Source organism: Vombatus ursinus, unplaced genomic scaffold (assembly GCF_900497805.2).
Source record: "Vombatus ursinus unplaced genomic scaffold, bare-nosed wombat genome assembly UNPS02014839.1, whole genome shotgun sequence".
NCBI classification, from domain to species: Eukaryota; Metazoa; Chordata; class Mammalia; order Diprotodontia; family Vombatidae; genus Vombatus; species Vombatus ursinus.
Genome location: NW_020954617.1, coordinates 3078805 through 3103523, shown reverse-complemented (window position 1 = coordinate 3103523; position 24719 = coordinate 3078805).

Below are 24719 nucleotides of genomic sequence, written 5' to 3'. Positions count from 1 at the left end.
CCCACACCCACACCCACACCCACACATACCCACACACCCACACCCACACACACACACACATATATATATATATATACCATATTCTTTTTTAGGCATTAGCTAATAGATGGGCATCCTTTCTTAGTTTTTCAGCTCTTTGCTACCATAAAAGATCTGCTACAAATATTTTCTTTAAAATGTATATATGTATAGGAATAGAATCATTTTGTACATATATGATCTTTTCATCATATGTGTATTTGCATAAATACACATGCATATATAATATTGCATGTCTATACACACAAACCTAAACAATCAAAACCTCATCTTGGTACTGAATTTTAAGAAAAAAAACAACTGTTTTTCCATATTTTGTGTGTGTGTGTGTGTGTGTGTGTGTAAACTTGATATTGAAGTTTAGTTGTCCTAAATGGCATATGGAAGTCTTCAGCTTGTCTTTTACTGATGGCTTTAGTCTCTGCTCATTTCAAGTAATAAAATGCTTATTTGGAAAATCTTGTGGTCTGATATTTAAACCAGTTTAGATAATGCTAACTGTATGTTCAAACATGTACCTACATGTATATACATCATAAAAAAAATCACTGTCCCTTTAGCTTTATTGTGACAAATTAAGAAATTTACAGATGTGCCTAATGATGTTCAGAAAATGCTAATTAGGCCTGAGGTTCAGGCTAAATATACAGATGTGTATGGCCATTTGGGTGGACTTGATAGGCATCCTAGGAGGGTTGTTACCTAAAGGAACCCATTTGTAAGACAGGATAATCAGGCTTTTTTTTGTTGTTTGTTTTTTTTTATTATTTTATTTTATTTTATTTTTTTTGCATTTTGCTAGGCAATTAGGGTTAAGTGACTTGACCAGGGTCAGATGATCAGTTTTTGACGGAAAAAATCATACTCTCAATGTATCTGTTGTTCAGTTTGAATTTTTATATATCAAGCATTCTTAATGTGGGGCTAGATCAAGGTTGATATGTCAATAAGACAGTTGTTATTATCACAGATGGTTGTTATAGTAGCATCAGAAATACTGAGATCCAGTTCTGTCTCCACAAATTACTATAATATGTGACCTTTGACAGGTCAATTATCCTCTCTGAGCCTCAGTTTTGTCATCCATAAAGTGAAGTTGTAGACTACCTACTTAGAGGTCAGGACTAACAGTAAAAGGGACTAATTGAAAAGAAACAAACTTAAGCTTGGTATAAGGAAAAACTTACTGTGGTAGCCTTTCAAGGTAATAGGTTCTCCTTAATTACAGGTCTTCACGTAAATGCTAGATGACGGTGTCTCCAATGTTTTAAGCAGAATTGTTTTTCAGCTCTGACTAGGACTAGATTGCCCCTGAGATTCCTTTCCAATTCTGCAAAGTTTATTATTCTGTGAGATTTGCAAAGCGTTATATAAAAGTAATGGGAGTATTAGAGGAAAACATTAATCAGATGTGTCCACTATCGCCTGATTAATTAGGGTTACCTCCTGATTGGTTGACTAAAATGTGAGAGAAGAGACTCTAGCTAGAACATCTGCTCCTGACTGAAAAGTACAAAATTTGAGCTGAAATTTCAACTTGACCTTTTCTCATGCTCTCTCCCTTAGTCTTGGATAGACCTGAGTGCGGATACAAAGATCTTCATTCTAGAGGGGGAAAAGATCTCTCTCAATTTTTTCTACTATGTGTCAGGCACTATGCTGAACAGTGGGGATAAAAAGAAAGGGAAACAAACACACAGTTCTGGTTCTCTGGGAGGACTTCATAGTCTTATAGGGAAGGCAACGTATGAACAACTACGCAGAAGGAAGATATAGGCATGATAAGTTGGAGATCATTTCTGAGGGAAGGCATTAGATTAACAAGGATTGGTCAAGGCCCCTTCATGCCAGTTGCCTTTGTGTCGTGTTTTCTGAGCAAAAATTAGAAACTAGATTTCCTGGGAATGAACTTTCCCTACCAAAGCAATCAAAGTATTGTCAGAGTTCTTACAGAAATACATGGCATAACAATATACATGTGTTTGCATGTAGCCTGAATGAATAGACCCTAAAAGTGGACTTTCCCAGTTTTGAGGAGTGGGGGGCTACCTCATGAATAATATAGAGTTTGAGGGCTACCAAATTCAACTATTTAGTTACCAGTCTCCTAAAGGGAAATTTTCTCAAAAGCAATGTGTGTGTATGTGTGTATGTGTGTATGTGTGTACACACATACATATACACACACACACATATATATATACATATTTAACATACATATATTTATATATGCATATTTATTTATTTTGGAGAAAGACAAGAATTGCCTACTTGACTCAACATCTTGATTACTAGACCATGTCACAGCAGAAAAAGGAAGTGGGAGGAGGAGATCTGAACCTTCCTAACTCTCTTTGCTAAATAAATGACGCTCACTTCACATGGGAACTGTATTGATTAATCAACACATAGTAGTAGCAGAACTGAATATAAAATCTGGCATTAAAATACAAAACTCAAGAGAAGAATAAAGTTAAACATGAAAGAGAAATCACAAGGGACTTGATAGATTTAAACTGTTTATATTCTTACAGGGAAAGATGATACACATATCTCTTAAGAATGTTATCATTTACTTCCGCTTCTGGGAGCCTAGATGGTGGAATAAAAAGGTAGTAGCTCTCACCCTCCCCTATCAAACTCTGAAAGCCGAGAAAATATCACCCCAGGAAACCCTGGAACAGTTGAACCAGAAGACAGACAGGGAGCAGCAGTGCAGTATCCCAAGTAGCTTGAGGGATTAACAGGAAAGCCCCTCCCCCCATATTGTATTTACCTTTTATTTGTAGTCAAATAGACTATTCAAGTGCTTTATATGTATCCATTTCAGAGTATGGATTCCTAGTGAATGATTTGCATTTTATGCATATTCTGTAGAGCTAAAATAAATGATGCCTTATAACTGATAACCATATTGTACATTAAGCATTAGTGTGAGAGTTTGAGGACTTCCCTGCGCACATTTGTGGAAACCTAAACACAGATTATATCTAAGATTGAAGATTTCCTTGGACTAAAAATTCAGGCAGGGGCAAAAGGCCAAAGAGTGATATTTACCTATTAAGGGATTAGGTTCTATTAAACATTTAAAGAAAAATTAATTCCAATATTATATACACTATTTGGGAAAATAGGTGAAGGAGTCTTACCAAATTCTTTTTTATGATACAAATAAGGTGCTGTTACCTAAACCAGGAAGATTCAAAACAGAAAAAGAAAATTATAGACCAATTTCTCTAATGAACATAGATGCAAAAATTTAAACAAAATATTAGCAAATAGATTACAGCAACTTATCATAAGAATAATACACTATGACCAGGTAGGATTTATATCAGGAGTGCAAGACTGGTTCAATATTAGGAAAACTGTCAGCATAATTGAGCATATCAACACCAAAACTAACTGAAACCACATGGTCATCTCAATAGGCACAGAAAAAGCTTTTGACAAAATACAACACCCCTTCCTATTAAAAACACTAGAGAGCATAAGAATAAATGGAGTTTTCCTTAAAATAATAACTAGCGTCTGCCTAAAACTTTTAGCAAGCATCATATAGAATGGGGACAAGCTAGAAGCATTTCCAATAAGATTGAGGGTGAAACAAAGATGTCCATTATCACCATTGTTGTTCAATATCATACTGGAAACGTTAGCTTTAGCAATAAGATAAGAAAAATAAATTAAAGGTAATAAAACAGGCAAAGAAGAAACAAAGCTATCACTCTTTGCAGATGACATGATGATATACTTAGAGAATCCTAGAGAATCAAGTAAAAAACTACTTGAAATAATAAAAAACTTCAGCAAACTTGCAGGCTATAAAATAAACCCACATAAATCATTGGCATTTCTATATATTACCAACAAGGCCCAACAGCAAAAGATAGAAAGAGAAATTCCATTTAAATTTACTGTAGACATTATAAAATATTTAGGAGTCTCCCAAAACAAACCCAGGAACTCTATGAACACAATTATAAAACACTTTTCACACAAATAAAGTCAGATCCAAATAATTGGAAAAACATCAGTTGCTCATGGGTAGGCCGACCTAATATAATAAAAATTGACAATTCTATCTAATCTAATTTACTTATTCAGTGCCATACCAATCAAACTATAAAAAATATTTTATAGAGTTAGAAAAAATAATAACAAGATTCATTTGGAAGGACAAAAGGTCCAGAATATCAAGGGAACTGACGAAAAGAAATTCAGGGAAAGGTGGCCTAGCCATTCCAGATCTTAATTTGTATTATAAAGCAGCAATCATCAAAACTGCTTGGTACTTGCTAAGAAATAGAGGGGTGGATCAGTGGAATAGGCTAAGTATGCAAGACACAGTTGTCAATGACTATAGTAATCTATTATCTGATAAACCCAAAGACCCCTGCTTCTGGGATAAGAACCCACTCTTTGAAAAAAACTGTTGGGAAAACTGGAAAAGAGTATGGCAAAAACTAGGCATTGATCAAAATCTCACACCATATACCAAGATAAAGTGAAAATGGGTTCATGATTTAGATATAGAGGCTGATACTATAAGCAAACTGGGAGAGTAAGGAATAGTTTACCTATCAGATCTATGGAGAACAGAAGAATTCATGACCAAACAGGAGATAGAGAACATTACAAAAAGCAAAATGGATAACTTTTATTACATTCAATTGAAAAAATTTTGCACAAACAAAGCCACTGCGACTAAGATTAGAAGAAAGGTAGAAAATTGGGAAAGATTTTGACAACCAGTCTCTCTGATAAGGGCCTTATTTCTAAAATATATAAAGAATTAAGTCAAATTTATAAGAATACAAATCATTCCCCAATTGATAAATTGTCAAAAGATATGAACAATCATTCTCAGATGAAGAAATTAAAGCCATCTATAGTCATATGAAAAAATGCTCTAAATCACTATTGATTAGAGAAATGCAAATCAATACAACTCTGAGGTAACATATCACACCTATCAGATTGGCCAAGATGACAAAACAAGAAAATGATAAATACTGAAGAAGATGTAGGAAAATTGGAACACTAATGCTTTGTTGGTGGAGTTGTGAAATGATCCGACCATTTTGGAGATTAATTTGGAACTATACTCAAAAGGGTATGCATACCCTTTGACCCAGCAATAGCACTTCTAGGGCTATATCCCAAAGAGATCATACAAATGGGAAAAGGACCCACATGTACAAAAGTATTCATAGCAGCTCTTTTTGTGGTGGCAAAGAATTGGAAATTGAGAGGATGTCCATCAATTGCGGAATGGCTGAGCAAGTTGTGGTATATAAACGTAATAGAATACTATTGTGCTATAAGTAATGATGAACAGGCTGGCTTCAGAAAAACCTGGAAAGAATTGTATGATCTGATGCTGAATGAAGTGAGCAGAACCAAGAGAATGTTGTACACAATAACAGCCACATTGTGCAATGATTAATATTGATAAACTTAACCCTTCTGTGCAATACAGGGATCTAAGACATCTCCAAAGGCCTAGTGATGGAGAAACCTATCCACATCCAAAGAAAGAACTATGGAATTTGAATGCAGATCGAAGCATACTATTTACTATTTTTTTCCTCCTCTGTTGAGTTTTGTTTCTTCTTTATGGTGGTTCCTCCTATTGGTTCTAATTATTACTTACAACATCACTAATGTGAAAATATGTTTAATAGGAATGCATATGTATAGCCTATATCAGATTGTGCGCTGTCTTGGGGAGGATGGTGGGGTGGAAGAAGGAGAAAAATTTTAAACTCAAAAGCATATGGAAATGATTATTGATAAATCAAAATAAATTAATAAAAATAATGATATCATTTTAGGGCAGTTAAAAGCAGTCTAGATAGACAGAGGATGTGAAAGTGAGTTGATTATATTGAAATGATCTCAAAAAAATGAAGGGATGAGAAAGGAGGATGCATGAGAAGAAGGGACCAGAAGAATGGGGAAAATTATCTTAAATAAAAGAGGTTCACTAGGAGAATTTCTAACACTGAAGGGGAAAGTGGGTAGGGTGGGCAATGCTTCAATCTCACTCTCCTTTGAACTAGCTGAAAAAGGGAAGAATACATATACACACATACATATACATACACATATATTTATGCACACTCAATTGGATATAGAAATGTATCTTATGCAACAGAGAAATAGTAAGGAGTAAGGGAGTAGAATAGTAAGGGAGGAATAACAGGATGGAGGGAAGATTAAGGGAGGTGTGGTCAGAAACAGAACAGACTTTTGAGGAAGAAACAAAAGAGAGAAAAGGATCACCAAAAGAAATTATGATGGAGGGAAATATAAAGTAATGATAAGTATGAATGTGAATGGAAACACCCATAAAACAGAAGTGAATAACAGAATGGATTAGAAATCAGAGTCCAAAATATGTTGTTTACAAGAATATCAGAAATAGAATGGCATACACAGAGCAAAAATAAGGGGCTGGAGTAGAATGTATTATGCTTTACCTAAGCAATCCTGATCTCAGACAAAACAAAAGCAAAAAATAGACTAAATTAAAAAAAAGATAATCAAGGAAACTATATGTTGCTGAAAGATACCATAGACAATGATATATTAGTACTAAACATATATGAACCAAGTGGCAGAGTATATACGTGATTAAAGTTAAGCACAAATAAAACCAATGAAGCCAAAATGAAAAGGAAAGCAGTTAACTAGGAAAAAAAATATAGCACCTATCTCTGATAAAGAAGTCATTCTCAAATACATAGGGAACTGAATCAAATTTATAAGAATTAGAGTCATTCTGAAATTGATAAATGAATCAGTCCCAGGACATGGAAGAGCTCAAAAAGAATTTTGAGAAGCAAGTAAGAGAAGTAGAGGAAAAACTGGGAAGAGAAATGAGAGTGATTCAAGAAAATCATGAAAAACAAGTCAACAATTTGCTAAAGGAGACCCCAAAAAAATACTGAAGACAATACCACCTTAAAAAATAGCCTAACCCAAATAGCAATAGAGGTCCAAAAAGCCAATGAGGAGAAGAATGCCTTAAAAAGCAGAATTGGCCAGATGGAAAGGAAGTCCAAAAGCTCACTGAAGAAAATACTTCCTTAAAAATTAGAATGGAGCATTTGGAAGCTAGTGACTTTATGAGAAATCAAGACATTGTAAAACAGAACCAAAAGAATGAAAAAATAGAAGACAATGTAAAATATCTCATTGGAAAAACAACTGACCTGGAAAATAGATCCAGGAGAGATAATTTAAAAATGATTGAACTATCTGAAAGCCATGATCAAAAAAAGAGCCTAGACATCATCTTTTAAGAAATGATCAAGGAAAACTACCCTGATATTTCAGAACCAGAGGGTAAAATAGAAATGGAAAGACTCCATCGATCACCTCCTGAAAGAGATTCCCAAAGGAAAACTCATAGGAGTATTGTAGCCAAATTCCAGAGTTCCCAGGTCAAGGAGAAAATATTGCAAGCAGCCAGAAAGAAACAATTCAAGTATTGTGGAAACACAATCAGGATAACACAAGATTTAGCAGCTTCTACATTAAGGGACCACAGGGCTTTGGATATGATATTCCTGAAAGCAAAGGAGATATATTACAGCCAAGAATACAAAACTGAGTATAATCCTTCAGGGGAGAAGTGGACATTCAATGGAATAGAGGACTTTCAAGCATTCCTGATGAAAAGACCAGAGCCAAACAGAAAATTTGACTTTAAAATACAAGACTCAAGATAAACATGAAGAAGTAAACAGGAAAGAAAAATCATAAGAGACTTATTAAGGTTGAACTGTTTACCTTCCTGCATGGAAAGATGATATTTGTAACTCATGAGACCTTTGTCAGCATTAAGGCAGTTGGAAGGAAAACTATATATGAATGTATATAGATAGATAGATAAATAGAGGACACAGGGTAAGTTGAAGATGAATGGGTGATATCTGGATAATAAAATGAAGGGGTGAGAGAGGATTAAACTGAGAGAAAGAGAAAGGGAGATGCAAGATGGGGTAAATTATCTCACATGAAACAGACAAGAAAAGACTTTTACAATGGAGGGGAAGTTGGGGAAGATGAGAGGGAATAAGTGAATCTTATTCTCTGAATTGACTTAAAGAGGGAATAACATACACATTCAATTGAGCATGAAAAGTTATCTTACCCTACAGGAAAATAGGGGGGAAAGGGGACAAGAGAGCAGGGGGACGATAGAGGGGAGGACAGATTGGGGGAGGGAGTAATTAGAAGCAAACACTTCTAAGGAGAGATAGGGTCTAAAGAGAGAATAGAATAAATAGGGGGCAGGATAGGATGAAGGGAAATACAGTTAGTTTTCCACAGCATGACTGCTATGGAAGTGTTTTGCATGACCTCCCATGTATAACCTGTATCGAACTGCTTGCCTTCTCAATGAGGGTAGGTGGGGAGGCAGGAAGAGAGAAAATTTGGAACCCAAAGTTTTAAAAACAAATGTTAAAAAAATTGTTTTCACATACAACTGGGAAATAAGATATACAGGCAATAGGGTATAGAAATCTATCCTGACCTGTAGAAAAATTGAAGGGGAAGGGGATAAGAGAAGGGGGGGGCAGAGATAGAAGGGAGGACAGATTAGGGGAAAGGGTATTCAGAATGCATGCCATTTTGGGGTGGGGGAGGAATGAGATGGGGAGAAAATTTGAAACTCAAAATATTGTGGGTGAATATTGAAAACTAAAAATAAATTAATTAAAAAAAAAGAATTACTGGGCAGGGTGGTTTCAGAAAGTCCTGGGAGAAGACTTATATGAACTGATTGCAGAATGAAATGAGCAGAACCAGGAAATTGTTATACAGAGTAACAGCAATATTGTGATGATGATCACCTATAAATGACTTAGCTACTCTGATAAATACAATGATCCAAGACAATTCTGAAGGACTCGCAAAGAAAAAAAATTCTTTCCATCTCCAGAGAAAGAACTGATGAACTCTTAATGAAAATTGAAGTATTCTTTTTCATTCTTTATTTTACTTGCTGTTTTGTTTTTGTAATATAGTTAACATAGAAATGTTTTTGCATGATTTCAAATGTATAATTGATATCATATTGCTTGCCTTTTCAATGCATAGGGAAGAGACTGGAGAGAATTTGGAATGCATTTTTTTTTGAAAATCATAAAACAAATAATAATAATTTTAAAGAAAGAAAAGATATTTTTCCAGGTTGGAACTTTAAAAATAAAATGACTAAAATGTTCATATCTTTGACCCAGAGATTCTATTGGTAAAAATACAATTGTCAAAATATTTGTAGCAGCACTTTTTATAGTAACAAAGAAATGGAAGCAACCATATGTCTGTTAATTGGGGGAGTGGCTAAACAAATTGCATTATATAAATTTATTAGAATATTCCTATGCTCTAAGAAATGACATATGATGAAAAATATATATGAACTTTTTCAGAATAAATAAGCAAACCAAGAAAACAATATACATAATGACTACACCATTGTAAATGGAAAGAGAAATCAGAAAATAATGGAAGGTAATTGTTGCAAAATTACATATGACCTCGAACTCAAAGAGGAGAAATAAGTATGCACTTCACCCCATTCCTTTTCTAAGGTGCCAAGAAGCTTCACATATAGAGTATCACATGTATTGTCCGATTTCTTCAATGCATTGATATGTCTTATTGTTTTTTTTTATTTTCTTTTTATTATGACCTTTTTATTACAAGGGAATCATTCTTTGTGAAGGAGGTGGGGGAGGACTATAGAGGTAAATTTAGGAGATGTAAACAAAAAATGATAAAACTAGTTTTCAAAATGAAAATACATATGGATAAGATCAGCATTCTTTTCCAAGACTTGTAGCATTGCAAAATTGATGCTACAAAATGCAGGAAATTGAAAGCTGTTGCTCAGACTCTCCTTTGTAGTACCTAGACTGGATTAACATCAGCTCTCATCAGGGTAATGAACTGTATATGTAGCTGTGGTCACCACCACTACCTTTGTTATTTCAAGATGGGTTTCTCTAATGCTTTCTAATTAAATTCACATTTGAAGGCTCTCCAGGGTGTCTAGGTCATAAAGCTGCTCATTTTTAGTGAAATGGAGCATATGCAACACTGATACTGGTCTTTCCAGGACAGGCTTCCCATTTGCCTCTGACTTGAATTTAAGGTACAGTACAATAGCATTATAATACATGTAATCATTGTCCAGATTTAGTAATAAGATTAGTGTTGCCCAGAGAGTAAGACTAGTCATGCACCCAAACAAAGCTGCACAAGCTTGGTAAAAGCCTGCAGGAGCACAGTTAGTCTAGAAAGAAAGAATTTAGCCCTATTGTCAGCATTACAGAGGGATTACCCTATATTTACGCTTCAATGATCCCAGACTTCCTGCCTCTAAATACTCTCTCTGTTGACTCAGATCACAACCAATACACACCTTAGTAGATACTTTCATAAGTTGCTGTAGACAAAACAATAAAGCATCTGGTAGCTACTCCTCTGGTGTTGAGCCTTTCAACTTATCTCAATGGGTCCTTGGACACTCACCATGGTCTCTTGTGGTAGCCATATTCAAAGACTTTCCCTTTTTAAGGACCTGTCAGGGCTTGTTGTTTTTGTTTGTCCTTCATTCTCAAAGAGGACCAATGACATCGGGAGGGTGATGTCTTGACTAGTAAGTGAATTGGATTTAAGTGAGGCAGAGCTGTGCAAAGTCATCAGCCTCATTCTCTCCTCCAGTTTTCAGAGCCCAGTGGCAAGACATGGGTCAGGACAACTGATAGCAGCCCGACATACAGTGGAAGACCTTGGCCTTTTTAAACTAAGGTATTTCCCAGGTCTCAGACTGTCTGAGCCAACACCAATTTAGTGATTATGGCTAGGTAAGAACTGAGGCAAATGATGGTCTAGTTTGCCTTCATAAAAGAATCAATCCGGGAAGGGAAGACCCTTAGAACTTCTGGCCAAAACAGAAACTATTGCTATTTAAGCTCATTCTGAGTCATCAAAACCCAAATTGTTTGGGACAGAGATTATATTCCATGGACAAAGTCTTGCTAGATTAACTCTACTACACAACAAATATTCAAAAGCTTCCTTCATGGGATCATGAGATCGTAACTTTAAAGAAAGAAGGAAGGATTTATTCAAAGCTACCTATTTCAACACCTTCATTTTACAGATGGAGACAGTGGGGCCCACAGAGGTAAAAATGACTTGTCTAAGGTCATTTAGGTAGTAAGTGGCATAGTTTGGACTAGAATAGAGGTCTTTTAATCCCAAGTTCCATATACTTTCCACATTACCATGCTGTCACAAGTCAGTTCAGTGGTGGATACTTTATTTGTGATGAAAGAAAAGTTATTGCAGGTGAATTTCAGGGGCTTTAAGAGAAAGTCTGATCTTACTGCAGAAGAGAACTCCAAAACCTGTGATGAGAAGCTAATTACCCATAATATTTATTGCCAGCAAGTTAGGTAAAGTCAAATTATTTCTTCCAGGAATCAGTAAAGGAGGAGACCTTTCTTATTTCCAGACATACCCTTTGGGAGCAAGTAATGCTATTGGGAGTTAGGTCAGGCAGTTTTGGTAATAGAGGCATCAATAAGCTTGAAAAGATAGTTTTGGGCAGGTAATTAAAGAAGTAGGAGATTTATTAAATGGTGGAAAAGAGAGAAAGGTATCTTTCAGAAAAATCCTCAGTGGGTATATCTGGGAGAAAGAGAACTTTGGGTTGGGCAGCCTTTGTAAGTGAGAAATCAAAAGGTCATCTAATCCCACCCTCTTATTTTCCAAATGAGAAAATCAAGGCTCAAGGAGGTCAAGACAGATGTAAAAAATCACATACATGGCAAGTATCAAACCTGTGGTTTGAACCCTAGTCCTCAAATGACAAATTCACTTATTTTTCTTCTGTATTATGTAATCTTTCTATGTGTAGTCTGACTTTCTCAAAAAGGAACACTTTTTACTGGGAGAGGCAAGATTATAGAGCAGATTAAAAAGTTGACTTGGAGTAAAAAAATCATGGACCTTGTTTCTGTCATTTACTAGCTATGTGACCCTGGGTAAAGTTACTTACTCTCTCTGAGCTTCTGTTCATTCACCTGTAAAATGGGAATAATATTAATATCCTTCCTCCTTATTTCATAGGGTTATTTTTTTAACCAAATGAGAAAATGTTCATGTCAGTTCTCCACAATATGAAAAGCACCATGTTAAGTATACACACACACACACACACACACACACACACACACACACACACATATTCATTCATTCATTGTTGTCCTTTGTAATCAGAGGACCAAAATGATACCACGATGTCAGCATCAATATACAGTACGTCTGACTATGACTAATCAAACCAATATGACCTTAGAAAGCTCTACTATACATTAAACACAAATAATCTATAGTAACATGTGGGAAGAGAGGGCTCTAAACTTATACATCTTGCGTTTCTTACATATATGCATAAATACATATGTAGTATGTATATATACATACACATGCAAGTATACACACGCATACATATGTATGTATACAGTAGTGCTCCATAAAATGTAATGCAACCTATAAATGTGAGATTACTATTGAGAAGGAAATCTGACTTTAAAATGTCACTGGAATTAAAGGCCTCATTTAAACCTCTGCTGAAATAATCAGAGCATACAAAGACCATGCAACATGAAAATAATAGCCAGTGTGTCAAAATAAATAGCCAATTCAAGGAAGCATTCCTCAAAATGGCCATTGGGTATCTTACAATAAAAAAAGAAAAAAAATAGCTTATGATTTCCAATTTGTTGGCTATGTGTATTTGTAAGAGAACCTAAATTTTTTGGAAAGATTTTGAATATTTATGCATAGATCTACAAATAATCAATAAATAAGAAAGTTTTTGCCCCCAGAGTCCTTGGTACTGTTAAATGGTTCAACAGAAATTGATAGGATTTTGTTAGTATAAATAACATTAAAGAAACAGCATTGCCACCTAGTTGGCTGCTTCACTCTAAGGATTATGGGGACCTGTCCATCTGACTTGCAGCTCAAAGTTTCCATCTATGTTGTCTCCCCATAATACAAAGATGTCCTGAGGTAGACTGTCATACTTTTGTATTCACATCCCTCTGATCTTAGAACATTGCTTTGCACAGAATAAGTACTTAATAAATGTTTTATTCATTCAAGTATTTACTAAGTGTCTAATATATGCTAGGCACTGTATTAAGTGCCTACATACAAATAAGTGAAACAACCCCTGCTTTCAGGGAACTTACATCCAAATAGGTGGTGACAACAGACATATGGCAATGATGGAAAGAGAAGGGGATTTTCATCCATTTAGTTGCAGAGATTGTGAATGGAGCTAGAGGGCAATAGATTGTCACATGTCCTTTTTAATAGCAAGCTAGAATTGATTTAATTATTGATCCCAAAGCAAGAGATCGAAGAAAGATTTGGAAATGTTCACATGTTGGCAGGGCAAATGGCTTGACGAATACACTGAGAAGGTCCTAGTGTTCTAGTAGATGGCATCAGGGGATGTGACACATGGTCAAGGCTTAGTAGGTGCTTAATAAGCATTGATTGCTTGGTTGGTTAGAAATGGTGGATTAAGTATAGCTTAGCCCTAGGACAGAGTCCTAAAACAACTCCCATTTGGGAATATGCTTTCCTGTAGGTGGAATCAATAATATATTTCACTCAAATATGTATTATTATTTTAAATGCATGTAGGTGGTATTGTGATTTGTAAACTACATATTCAGTCACAAGTACTATTAAATTCAGAATAGTTTTCTGTAATCATGTTTCCTCAGTGGATATTAATAGTATAAGTTCTATCATATGGAAGTGTTGCAGTCTGAGAGGTTCAGAGATTCCTCAAAGACCAGAGTACAGGACAAGGTCGTTTGACAGACTCAAGCATTCTTTCCATCAAGGCAGCAAAGATTTATTGTTACACTGTATAGTGGACAAGGATTCTCAAGGAACCTGCCATGGTGGGCGGAGCTCTTTAGGGAACTTGCAACCTACCAGGAATGATGCTAAAACTTACATAGGAAAGGCAGTGGATTATGTGCCAAGTATTCTAATTAGGTGGTAACATGCAAACTAGGTCACAGGCATCATTCACTACTGGAAAATGTGGGAGGGGAGTTTCCTAAGGGGTGTGTTTTTGGTCTGTTATTTCTGTAACAAGATAGTTTCGGGAGTTGACGTCTACAGCTTGACCTCTGGATTGTCTCCAGTAACTATGGGCACCAGTACTTGATAGTTCTGCTGGTACAAGATAGTCCTGTCCAAACAAGGGAAATTCTACAGAGGTCAGCTTGCTCTTGTAATAGCTCCACTCACAATCTCTGCAACTAAATGGGTGAAAGTTCCCTTCTCTTTCCATCATTGCCATATGTCTGTTGTCACCACCTATTTGGATGTAAGCTCCTTGAAAGCAGGGGTTGTTTTACTTGTTTGTATGTAGGCACTTTAACACAGTGCCTAGCATATATTAGACACTTAGTAAATACTTGAATGAATAAAGCATTTATTAAGTACTTATTCTGTGCAAAGCAATATGCTAAGATCAGGGGGATATAAATACAAAAGTATAACAGTCTATCTCAGGACATCTTAGTATTATGGGGAGAGATAGTGAGATAGTTTACCTGGGCAACTCATGAGTTATTGCCAGAAATAGTGTCCTTGGGCTGGAGAGATACTGTCAGGTATAGTGTTTCTGATCTTGGAAGTGGGGTCTGAGTACAAGCACCCAAGAACCCCATCATTACTATATGAGTTTTGTGACATTATAATAGTTACCTTATATGTCAAACATTGGGAAATATTGTTCTATTCAAGAAGTTTGACACTTTTTAAAATTTTTCAGCCTGTTAGTTTAGTATACTATGTTTCAGGGTAGTAGCTGTTGCCTTTAAGTGTCTATATTTCCCATAGTGCCAGATAGATTGTGCATGTGTGCATGTGTGTGTATATGTGTTTGTTATGTATACACACATATCAAATACTTGTAGAATGTCTGACTACATGGAGTCAAAGTCTCTGATCTAATAACCCAATCAGGCCATATCATATAACCATAGTTAGTAATGGTGACAACGTAGTAACACAACTTCTAATCACATTTTCCTCCAGGGAAAATTAAGTAGACTTTTGAATCTGAACCTATTGGTTCAAATTGTTCCACAGAGAATCTAAGGGGTCATCTAACCCAATGTATATGTCAACAAGAATGTACCTTCCCTCTTTCTCTTCTCCTCTCCCCTCTTCCCCATGAGGACTTTCCAGGGGAACTCCTGTGTACCCAAGATAGCACAATCCACTTTTGGATAGTTCTAATTGTTAGGAATGTCTTCCTTTTATTGAGGATCATTCAGCATCTCTGTAACTTGAAAATCTTGCTCCTAGTTCTTCCCTCTTAGACCAACTAGGACAAATTTAGTTCTTTATCCACATCAATGAACATTTATTAGGCACCTACCACTTGCAAGATTCTATAATAAGCTTAGAATACAAGGCAAAAAATATTTGCCTTACTTTTCAGTAGTTTCTATTGTTTCAAATACTTTAAGACTGTATATCTTTGTCTTAGGGATAAACCATTCTCAGTTCATTCAGCTGATACTTGTATGGTTTCAAGGCCATTCACCATCTTGATTGGCATCTTCTGGCTAATATCCTTTTTATCAATGTCCTTTATAAAATATGGCACCCAGAATTGAACAAAATCTTCTGAGTCAGGGGTTCCCATCCTCTGTTAGTTTCTACAGCCATTGGCTTTTAGTTCACCTTCAACAATCTCTAGTCAGTAGAAAAGGAAATAAATTCTAGACTTTACCATGCAACAATATATAAGAAAATAAAAACACCAATTTTTCATTTAAAAGCTTTCATTTAGTAACTTTTTTAGTATTATAAAGATTTTGTATTATAAAGCATTGCAGTATTATATTAGTATTTGGTATTATAAAAATAAATATATAAGGCCCATATTTCAACCATTATTTGGGTAGATCCCCTATAAAGTTTGTCCAGTAATTTGTATCAGTCAAGTTGGAAAATGAGTGGGTGCAGAGTTGAAAAGGAGGAAAATAATCTGACTTGCTTTCTCAAAAATGCAAAGCTTTTTTATTGGCTTTAATTTTTCCACGAAAACAGAGGTTCATCTTTTCAAAATTAATATTTTACTGGTGTTGTTATAAGGTAATAAGATCTGAAATACCACTGTATCCAAAGAACAAAGGAGAAATATCACACAGTGCGAAATGGAAAGATGTACCATGCATATAAGTGGGTAAAGTATATAACCAATGAAGAAATAAAAGAAGAATAATATAATAATATAACAGGAAGATAAGATAGTCTGGCCATGTAGTAAGAGCAAATGGCTAGACAAAGTGTTCCTCTTTTGCTCCTAACATCAGGAGACATTGAGGAAGGCCTCCATTTAGTTGGTTCAACTCCCCCATTGGCTTTTTGGGTGAAAATGAAAAAAAGTCACATAGGAGGAGTAGACATAGATAGGTTGTGATCTTTATATAAAGAGAGAGCTCTTCATTCAGTGGCATCCTAGATCTGTTTGAGTATTTAAGGGAATAAAGTAACTAATGTTTGTTTATCATAACACAGTCACCTAAATTAGCCAACTACTTGATTCTTACTTGTCAACTAAGAATTTTTTTTTCAATATGGTTTTTGAGAGATATTTGTATATCAGGTTCAGCAGCCAATTTGTTTCTTGATTTGGATTTGATTGAGAAACACACTGAGAATCCTGATTCACAGAGATAAGTTCTTACAAATGGGATCTAGTCATTTACTATGAAAGGAATATCCTTATATGAGAGTCCATCAGAGACTTTGTGACTTCATTGACTGGGAATCAGTTTGGTTATTTCAGCGATCTATTAGCTCATTTTTCACTGGGTTGCCAATGTTGTTCTAGCTCAGTCTAAAAGTATATATCCAAATCTCATTCAATTGATTTTGGTCAGCAAAATCATTCCTTCCATAGCTTCTTTCAAAATTTTCAAAAATATAGTAATTGTTCGTCCGTTTCCTACTCACCTTCACCTCCTCATCATTTCCCCCCAATCCATTTTTTTCATTAACACCACTAATTTTCAGAATATTTCAGTAGAATAATATGGTTGCTTGACAAATAATTCCAGTGCTGCCTTGAAAAGCCCTCAAAAGTATATATACTCCTTAAAAGTTAATATACACTAGTTTAGGAAACTAGGTCCAGATGTTATCTCATCTTGTCAGACTGCATCAGGACCATTTTATCTTACCCTCTTTTCCTCTACAATAGCCTGATATCATATTAGTTTTTTTGGTTTACCTTATCATACTGTTAATCCCAGATCTTTTTCACACATCATCTGTCATTCTCATCCCCCATCTTGTACTTGTGAAGCAGATTTCTTCAAACTCTCAGATCATCTACTTATATTCACACAAACACACATGCAGTACTGTTCTAGAAAAAGCCAATGACTTGTCATATTTATCTAAGAAACATAGAAGATATTTTAAATGTTGATCTTTAAAAAAAGAGAGATTCTGAACAAGGGTTATGCTTACAAAATATTTTGGTTCAACTAAAAGAGCTAGATGCCAAGTAGAGAGGCCTTCAAAAGGACTCAAAAGGATGAGAAGTGGTGGGAGGGTAAAGTAAGAGGGATTAGAAAGGAGTTGTGACAGACTTCATAGCATGAGAAATAAATCTGAACTGTTTACACATGTGGCAAATTAGATATGGATCAAAGGAAATTTACTTGCTTACATGCTCAAAGTAAAATGCATAATTAGGTCTTTTACATATCTGAAACCTTTTTCTGGACACGTTAGCTCGAGAAAAACTTGAACATTAAGTAGTCCAAGGTAGATACTATACATATATATATACATATATATTCATATATATATATACATACACATATATACACACATATACACATATCCATATACATACATACACATACATACACATATACATATATTAAAGGTACTCTATTTTATATTTATATGCATTTTATGCTAACTTCACCCCAAGTTTCCTATGAGGAGCTGAGGTAGCTATGAGGCAGAAAGTTGAGGACAATTAAGAAACTGAGGTCAAATAAACCATGTGAGAAGATGAATGAACAAGAACAAGGAAAGCTGGACAGTGGCCCAAGTATGTTTTTGCCATTGTTCCTAAAATTTTCCATTTGATCTTATCTTGGCTTTCATAATTCACACTATCAGCTGTGCAGATATCTTTCATCATATCATACTCACAAGAAAATGTTCTTAATTCAAGGAAAAATTTCTGGGTTCTCACCCATCCATTTTACCCCTGTTAGCCTCAAAGAGTGAAATGACCTTCCTTCTTACTCAGCTTAGCCCTTTCCAATGACCCTTGATCACATCTCCTTTTGTCTTATTAAGGTCATTGCTCCAGCAGTTATATCTCCCTCTTCTCCCACCAATTCATTTTCAATCTATCCCTCTCTAATGGTTCTTTTCTTCCCTCCCTATGGACAAGTTCAGTTCTGCTATCTCCTTACCCTCCCCCCCCCACACACATATCCTTTCCTTGAATCTGGCATCAGATCAAACTATTATCACATCTCTCTATCCCTTAACTGCTAAACTTCAATAAAAAACAATACATACTTGCTCCCTCTAGTTCTTCCCTGAACGTTCATTGCTCATATCCTAGCATTCTGGTTGGTACTTCTACCACTCTCCTGAAGGTATTTCCCAAGGTTGCCAATAATTTTTTTTTAATTACCAAATCCAATGATATTTTCTCAGCCACCATCAACCTTGTTATTTCTCTAGAACTGATTAATGCTGACAGCTCCATTTTTCTTCACATTCATTACTCCTTTAGTTTATGTGAAACTGCTTTGTTCTTGTTCTTCTATCTATGTGACCTTTTCTCACTATCCTTCACTGGTTCATCTTCCTTGACATACCTACCTAATCACAGGTGTGCATTAAAAACTCTGTCTTCAGACTTCTTCTTCTATTCCTCTGTAGTCTCATCTGTTCTCAAGTTTTTTTAATTATTATCTCTCTTCAGATGACTCCCATATCTATCCTTGATCTCTTTCCTAAGCTCCAGTCCTACATTTCCAGTGGCCTGATGAACACATCTATCTGAATGCTCCCTGGCACAATAAACTTATCAGATTCCAGACTGAATACATCATATTTTTGCCCCCAACCTAGTCTTCTACCCAGCTTCCTTATTTCTGTTGGATGATGAGACTATCCTCCCAGTCATTTGAATTTAAACCTGTAGAGTCATATGCCACTCTTTCCCATTCCTCACCACACATATCAAATCATTTAGCAAAATCCTTTTAATTCTACCCTCACTACAACATTTTCCCCATTTATCTTCTCTTATTTATTCGCAGTCACCACTTCTTACTTTCATTATTGTAATAACCTACTAATTGATTTGCCTGCCTCCAGTCTCTTCCTTCTTCACCCATCCATGTAGCTTGTGAAATTAATCTTCCTAATGGATGACTAAATTATGACAACCCCTTTCTTAAAAACCTTTAGTGGTTCCCTTTTGCACATAGGATAAAATACAGATTCCCTAAGCTGATATTTAAGAGCCTCTACAATCTGGCTACTACCTATATTTCCAGCTTTATTTAATTGTATGTTTTTTTTTTTTTACATACTTGGTACTCAAGCCAAACTGGCTTGTCAGTAGTTCCCCACTCTTATTCTTCACTTTCTTCCCTCTATTCAGACTCTCTCATATTCCTCAAAGGTACTCCCTACACATCTACACCTCATTGAAACCCTTCTTCTCCTTCAAAGTTAAGCTCAGGTGCCACTTTCTGCATTCCGCCCCTTCCCCCATCTAACTGAAAATGATTTCTTATGCCTATTTTATAGTATTTTATCAATAGTGCTTCTTCACTGTATACTCTCACTTATTTGTTCTCTAAGTACTTGAATTCAAGGACTTGTTATTTTCCCACCTTTATACCCCTCTGGGTTTAGCATAGTGCCTGGAACAGAGTAGGCTCTTGATAAGGTTTTGTTGAATTGAATTACTATTTACTAGAGTGAGGGCATATAGTCAAGATAAACCTAGTCAAAGAGTCAATCACATAATAATGATGATGGTTAGAAAACCCAACATTTTTGTGGTACTTTGCAGTTAAAGCATTTTCCCATATTCCATATGCTCTACCTCAGTATCATTGAATCGCTTTATTACCTAGACTTTATGGACTAGACTCTCTTGAGAACCTTCAAATGGGGATTTAATTAGAAAGCATTAGAAAAGCATATCCTGAAATAGCAAAGGTAGTGATGGTAAGCACAGCAAGATATACAGTTTATTTCACTGGTGAGAGCTGGTGTTAGTCCACTCTGCACCACACACACACACACACACACACATACATATACATATACACATATATGCAGTTATTTGAATATGTGTGATGTATTTACCCTGTGTACTTCACAGGGTTGTTGTAAGACAAACACTTTTAAAAATTGAAACACTATGAATGTGAATTGCTTAATAATGTAAAATTAGTGCTTTAAATGATATTTATCCTATTATTAGTTGAGATTCTAGATCATAAATCCCTGCATTTGCACTGAAGTCAAACACATGTATTACTGTTGACCTTTCAAAGATTATACTCCATGCAGGTGTCTCTAGGAAGAAATGAAACAATGCCAAACACATTTCAGTACGTACCAAGTATCAGGAAGAAAGAGGAAATTAGAACTGCCAGGCTGTCTACATTACCTCATAATATTCTGTTCTTGGAACTAGAACAGAAAAACATTTGAGGCTTTTTATCATGAGAGTTTGCTATCACAAAACTGGTGAAGTAGGATGGTATTGAGCTGAAAGTCAGAGGACCTGGGTTTGAATCCCAGTCATGACTCCTGATATCTATGCAACCTTGAGCAAGTGAATTTCTCTGTACTGCAGTTACCTCTCTTGAAAAATGAGGAAGAGGTGGAATCCAGATAGTGGAGAAAAGGTAGGGACTTCTTATCTGAGTTCTCCCCCAGGCCTTTCCAAATACCTTTAAGTAATAAATTCTTAACAAGTAATAAATTCTTAAGTAATAAATTCTAAACAAATTCTAGAGTGGGTAGAACCTGCAACATGATGGAGTGAAACAATTTTCCAGGCCAATATAATTTAGAAGGTTGGCAGGAAAGTTCTGTTGCACCAGGGTGAGAGAGGAGTACAGTACAGAGCAGCCCATGCTAGCACAGACCATCCCCGGCAAAACAGGAACAAGCCTCATGGTGACTGAGTCAGTGGCAGCAGGGGACATTTCCAGACCTCTCAGCCTACAGGTGGGAAGGGAATGGGATAAAGTGTTAGAAGGAGATTTAAAGGGGTGTCTTTGCTGGCATCAGGGGCAGGGCTTTGCTGCATTGCCTATACTTGGATCTGGGTCATAGCCCTGTGTCTTAGTTACAGTGTGAGGAGGAGCACTAAAAGAGCAGAGCTTGCAGCAACAGGGGGAGCAGGGACCCTGGTCAGAGTTCCAGAGTTAAAAAGAGTGCTTGTGGTCGCTCATAAACCAGAGCACAGTACAGGAGTAGAGTGAGATTACAGGAGTACTATCTCTAGATCATACCACCTTAGAAGAGCCAAAAATGTACAGGTCCCCAGAATTTCCTCTGAAAACAGCTGTGCAAAAATCCTAAATCTTGGGACAGTGCCCCCTCCACTTGGGAAGCAGAGCCCCATTTTAGCATAGAGTTAAAAGTAAAAAAAAAATAGCTGGAAAATGAACAAACAACAACAAAAAAATTCTGACCATTGGAAAGCTACTAGAGTGAGAAGGAAGATCAAAACACACACTCAGAAGACAACAAAGTCAAAATCCCTGCATCCAAAGCCTCAAAGAAAAAGATGAATTGGTGTCAAGCCATGGAAGAACTCAAAAAGGATTTTAAAAATCAAGTAGAGGAGGTAGAGAAAAAATGGGAAGAGAAATGAAAGTGATGCAAGAAAATCATGAAAAAAGAGCCAACAGTTTGATAAAGGGGGCACAAAAAATACTGAAGAAAATAACACTTTAAAAAAAACAGAATAGCCTAAATGGTAAATAAGGCACGAGAATCCAGTGAAGAAAAGAATACCTTGAAAAGCAGAACTGGCCAAAAGGAAAAAAAAAGATATACAACAATTCACTGAAGAGAAGAATTCCTTAAAAAGTAGAATTGGCCAAATAGAAGAGGAGATACAAAAGCTCACTGAAGAAATTAATTCCTTGAAAGTTAGAATTGGGCAAGTGGAACTCACGACTTTATGAAACATCAAGAAACAACCAAAATCAAAAGAATGAAAAAAAATAGAAGACAATTTGAAATATCTCATTTGAAAAACAACTGGCCTGAAAAATAGATCCAGAATTTAAGAATTATTGGGCTACCTGGAAGTCAGGATTGATAAAAGAGCCTAGACGTCATATTTCAAGAAATTATCAAGGAAAACTGCCCTACTATTCTAAGCCAGAGGATAAAAAAGAAATGGAAAGAATCCACTGATTACCTCTTGAAAGAGATCCCAAAATGAAAACTATTCCAGACCTTCTAGATCAAAGAGAAAATATAGCAAGCAGCCAAAAATCTACAATGTCATAGAGCCACAGTCAGAATAACAGAAGACTTAGTAGTTTCTACATTAAAGGATCAGAGGGCTTAGAATATGATATTCTGGAGGGCAAAATTGAAATTCAACAAAACTGAATAAATCCTTCTAGAGGAAAATGGCTATTCAATGAAATAGAGGTTTTTCAAGCATTCCTGATGAAAAGATCAGAGCTGAATAGAAAATTGACTTTCAAATACAAGACTCAAGGGAAGCCTAAAAAGGTAAACAGGAAAGGGAAATCATAAAGGACTTCATAAGGTTAAACTCTTTATATTCCTACATGGGAAAATGATATTTATGACTCCTAAAACCTTTGTCATTATTAGGGCAGTTAGAAGGAATATATATATGTATATATATATATATATAAAGAAAACAGAATATGATGTTATAATTTTCTAAAAAAAAATAAAGGATGAGAAAGAAGGATGCACTTGGAGAAGGGGAAAGGGAGAAGTAGAATGGGATAAATTATCTGACATAAAAGAGGCCTGAAAGAAATTTCACAATGGAAGGGAAAATGGAGGAAGTGGGGAGGGGGTCACATGAACTTTATTCTTATTGGAATTAGCTCAAAGAGGGAATAATATACACACTTATTTGGTTATAGAAATCTATCTTACCATACAGGAAAGCAGGAAGGAAAGGAGATAAGAGAAGCAGGAAAGAGCTGATAAAAAGGAGGGCAATTTGGGGGAGGTAAGAGTTAGAAACAAAGCACTTGAGAATGGACAGATGGACAGGGTAAGAGGAGGGGGGAGAGAAGGATAAACAGAGAGAAAATAAGATAGAGAAAAATACATAGTTGGTAAACATTACCGTGGAAAAAATTTACAATTTCTCTGATAAAGACTTTATTTCTCAATCGTATAGAAAACTGAGTCAAATTTAGAGAAATATGAGCCATTCCTCAATTTATAAATGGTCAAAGATATGAAAAAGGCAGTTTTCAGACAAAGTAATCAAAACCGTCTATAGTCATCTGAAAAATATGCTCTAAATCATTATTGATGAGAGAAATGCAAATTAATACAATTCTGAGCTACTACCTCCCACCTGTGAGATTGGCTAATATGATAGAAGAGGAAAATGACAAATATTGGAGAGGGTGAGAGAAAATTAAAACACTAATGTACTATTAGTGAAGTTGTATACTGATTCAACTGTTCTGGAGAATAATTTGGAACTATGCTCAAAGAGCTATAAAACCATGCATAACCTTTGACAAAGAAATACCACTACTAGGTCTATATCCCAAAGAGAGAAAAATAAAAGGAAAATATTTTTGTGTATATAAAAATATAGCAGCTCTTTTGGTGGTGGCAAAGAATTGGAAATTGAAGGGAGGACCACCAATTGGGGAATGTTGTATATGATTGTGATGGAATACTGTTGTACTTTAAGAAAAGATGAGCCGAATACTCTCAGGAAAAAAAAAATAAAACTTGGAAAGACTTACTTGAACTGATGCAAAGTGAAATGAGCAGAACCAGGAGAATGTTGTATGTAACAGGATTATTGTATGATGATCTACTATGAATAACATCTATTCTCACCAATACAAGGATCCAAGACAATTCTATAGGACTTATGATGAAAGGTGCTGTCCATCTCCAGAGAAAGAACTGGTACAGCCTGAATGTAGATTAAAGAAACTTTTTCTTTTCTTTATTTTTCTTTTTTTTATCTGTGTGTTCTCTCACAGAATGACTGACTATATATGTGTTTTTCATGACTACACATGTATAATCTATGTCAAATTGCTTACCTTCTCAATGAGGGGAAGGACAGAGAGAATTTTGAACTGAAAATTTGAAAAAATGTTAAAATCATTTTTACATGTAATTGGGAAAAATCAAACATTAAATAATAAAAAAGAGGAGGCAGGATTAAATGACTTTTGAGTTTCTTAAGAGCTCTAACTCTTTGTTTCAATGAAACCTAATAAAATAAAATACACTGAAATCTATGACACCAGATGATACTAAAG